The sequence below is a fragment of the Chenopodium album genome, chromosome 6 (assembly GCF_948465745.1).
Source record: "Chenopodium album chromosome 6, dcCheAlbu1.1, whole genome shotgun sequence".
NCBI lineage: Eukaryota > Viridiplantae > Streptophyta > Magnoliopsida > Caryophyllales > Amaranthaceae > Chenopodium > Chenopodium album.
In genome coordinates, this window is record NC_137839.1 from 51,539,403 (window position 1) to 51,543,150 (window position 3,748).

Consider the following 3,748-nt stretch of genomic DNA (forward strand, 5'->3'; position numbering starts at 1 on the left):
TACAATTGGAGAAAATAAAAGAAATCGCAAGCAAAACCCAGAAACCCGCGCCCGCGGAGAAATCCTCCGCACCCGCGGAGGAGAAAACCCGCGCCCGCGGGGCTTGGCCCGCGCCCTCGGGGTGCCCGAAACCTGCCCTCTCCAAGTTCCTGGTAAAAAATAGGCAGAAATAGGCTGCAGCAGCCCCGTGCCCGCGGGTACAGTAGCCCGCGCCCGCGGCAAATTTGCAGGACCAACTTTGGAAGGCTGTAACTCACAATATAGGAATTGTATGAAGGCTTTCAACCTATCATTGGAAATCTATTAAAGTCTAGTTTCCAACCCAACTTGAATCACCTCAATCCGATCTATAGAACTCTAGATATGTCTGAAACAATGCACAAAAAGGTCCTTTTTTATACTTTGCAAGCCTTCATTTTCCTTTGTTTCTAACTCAAATTCAAATCCGAAAAGTGCATATCGATCCTATTGGAAGCTATTTTAAATTCCCATGCACTTCTAGGAGCTCGGGCTCGCTTCCTTGAAGTTCGAGATCGCCACCTCGGAACTCGAGTTTGCGGAGCTTGCTTGGATTGGCTTGACAATTGCGTGCTTGGCTTCCCTGGCCTAACTTGGCTCCGTTAAATTCCTTGAATGCAGTTGTGATCCCTCCTTGATTATTAAATCCGCGGGAACTCGACGTACCTACAAAACAAGACAAAGAAACGGAGAAGTGAGAGAAATATCCGAGAAATGAATAAAATGATAAGAAAACCATTAAAAGCACGCATTTCTCTAAACTAACACAAAAACACGCAAATCGAGCATTATTCTCTAAAAACACGACATAAACGACTAAAAACAAGCATAGAAATTTAAAGAAAACATAGCCTAAAGTTGCCATAAAGGGCACGGATCATGTACCATATCGGGTTATATTCCATTCGATCCTGAGATCGAGCGCTCTTTCCATAGACAAAAGAATCTTTACAGACAAATCCTGGTGGGTTTTGGGGATAACGATAATCACAAAGACCCTATTACTGATTCTAGTGCTTCAGATGTTCCTTCAGATTCATAATTAGAGATGACAACACCTAAGAAGCTCAGCGATTATTTGCAATCGTCCTTGACATATTTTCTACACCTTACTCTTACTCTGGCCCTTGATGAAGTGCAATTTGAAATCAAACCCCAATTTATCACGATGATAGAGTGGAAGCAACTCAGTGGAGCTAAGGGTGAAGATCCTAATCTTCACATTGCATATTTCTGCCAATATTGCAACACCATTAGACAAGCTGGGGTCACGCAAGACCAAATCAGGGAGATTTTGTTTCCCTTTTCTTTATGTGGAAAAGCTAAATTATGGTTTAATGGTTTGAATAGAACTGCACTTGGTATTACTGACTTGGAAACTCATGCCTTGAATTTTTATAATAAATATTACCCTGTAGAGAGAACAACTTTACTAAGGAGTGTTATTTAGAAATTTTCCCAAGAGCCAGATGAAACTCTATATGAGGCTTGAGAAAGGTTCAAGGATCTATAGAGAGAATGCCCCCGCCATAATCTGGCACAATGGCAGTTAATCCAAGCCTTTTACAATAGACTTGGAAATTCATCTAAATCAATTCTAGATTCTGCAGCTAGTGGAAGATTCATGAATCTTAATGTTGAAAATGCAGGTCATGTTATCGAAGACATGGCGATTCACAATTCCCAATATGGGAATCCGAGAGGGTTTGCTAACAAAAGAAAACATAATTTCGATTTTATATCCTTTTTGCAAGCTTAGTTAACATTTATTTGTCAGAAACTAGATAATCTTATTGTTGTTCCTAACTCTGTAGCTAATTTTTCTGATGTTGCTAACACTGTAGATTTTTGTGAAAATTGTGGAATTGTAGGACATTGGGAGCAAGATTATAGGAGTTCCATAGAGCAAGTTAATGCCTTCCAACCTTATAGGCAAAATAACCTATACTCCAACTCTTATAATCCTGGCCTCCGAAACCACTTATATCTTTCCTACCGGAGTACTAATGTACAAAACCCTCCACCTCCACAACAAACACAACAACAACCCCCACCACAGCAAAAATATTACCATCCTAATTCTGGCTAGAAAAACCAATCATAATCCTCCTCATCTTTTGACCCTGCTATATTGTGACTGGTTTATTGTAAAAGCACATGGAGAGTAGGGATGCGCAAATTGATTCGATTATAGCTCATAATAAAATCATGGACAATCAAATCATGCAGATTTCATCTACCCCACAAACTCGTCAGCAGGGAGTTCTACCATCGCAACCAATCTATCCTATAGATCATGCAAATGCAATCACTCTAAGAAATGGTTCACATTATGATGGGCCTCATATGCCCAAGGATGATGGACTTGTTGCTAATCTTGATTCCCTTGTACCAAATGCTAATATTACTAACCCTACAGGGCTACAAAAAGAAACTAACCCTTGTAATGTTTCTTTGCAGGGTAAATCTTAGGACAAGGGTGGAGATGTGTAGAGCCTAGTTATCAAACTACCATTCCCTAATAGACGTTTGAAGAGTAAGTTTGATAAGCAATTCGGTAAGTTTTTGGAGGTTGTAAAAAACTTGTAGGTAGCAGTTCCTTTCACTGATTTAATCACTCGGGTTCCTGCATATGCTAAATTTATGAAAGATATTTTGACTAGAAAAAGGGCCTTTGATGATGTAGAAACTGTAGCTTTTACAGAGGAATGTAGTGCTTTATTGCAAAATAAATCCTCTCCTAAATTAAAGGATCCTAGTAGTTTTTCTATCCTCTGTCATATTGGTATGTCTTCATTGATAAAGCATTATGTGATTTGGGTGCTAATGTCAGTGTTATACCATCGTCTATGTGTGCTAAGCTTAATATGGGTGATTTGAAAGTTACTAACATTACTTTATAGATGGCAGACTGTTCTGTTAAATACCCTTTAGGTATTTTAGAGGATGATCCTTTCAGAGTAGGTAAATTTTTTATCCATGTTGATTTTGTTGCGTTAGACATGGCTGAGGATACACAAATTCCCATTATATTAGTGTAGACACCCATTTGTGTCTCCCCAAAACCAAACCCAGTGATGAGTGCCTTTCACGTCGAGTCATAATCGAATGAAACGAAAGTGTGGAAAGGTCTAGTGTTGCGAAAAGTTTTATTTCTTTTCTCTTCTCCCTGTTTTGGAAAACTTTATTTTAAGAAAACAGCCAATCCAGTTTGGTTGGTCCATGATATGGGTCCAATAGTGGTGTAGTTGGATGGGGCTTGCAAAGACCTTTCCAACGATATATTATAAGCCCGATTCCGATGAATATTGAGGAATTTATGGCCAATTTACTAAACTGGGCCCGGTTTGAGCTTTATGTACGGCCCAATGATCTAGGGGAGGGCCTAATATGATTTATCATTCCTAATGCAATCAGGAATGGTTTTAGTCTTCTAGAATCTTCTAGAAGGTTCTTTTCATTCCTAATTCAATTAGGACTTTTCAGAGTTTTAATCAAGATCAAATAGTATTTTCGAAGGAATTATATTATTTTATCTTCCAGTAAGGTAAACTTATCAGATTTTCGAAAACGCGTTGGAATTAAGACTGGCGTCCAACCCCAGGCCTTGGCGCCTGGAACCAGGCTTGGCGCCAGACGCTAGCCATTGGCGCCTGGCGCTAGCCACTGGTGTCTGGCGCCAGCTAGCCAGGGTTGGCGCCAATGCTGTTTTGCGATCGTCAAACTCTGT

General features: G+C 40.0%; 1 non-coding gene across 1 annotated transcript; it reads right to left on the reverse strand.

Moving 5' to 3' along the window:
• Positions 1-1,447: 1,447 nt before the first annotated feature.
• On the reverse strand, positions 1,448-1,554 carry LOC145637656 (small nucleolar RNA R71). Its single transcript, XR_014114402.1, has one exon. It is a non-coding gene; the product is annotated as a small nucleolar RNA R71 (small nucleolar RNA).
• Between the last annotated feature and the right edge of the window lie 2,194 nt (positions 1,555-3,748).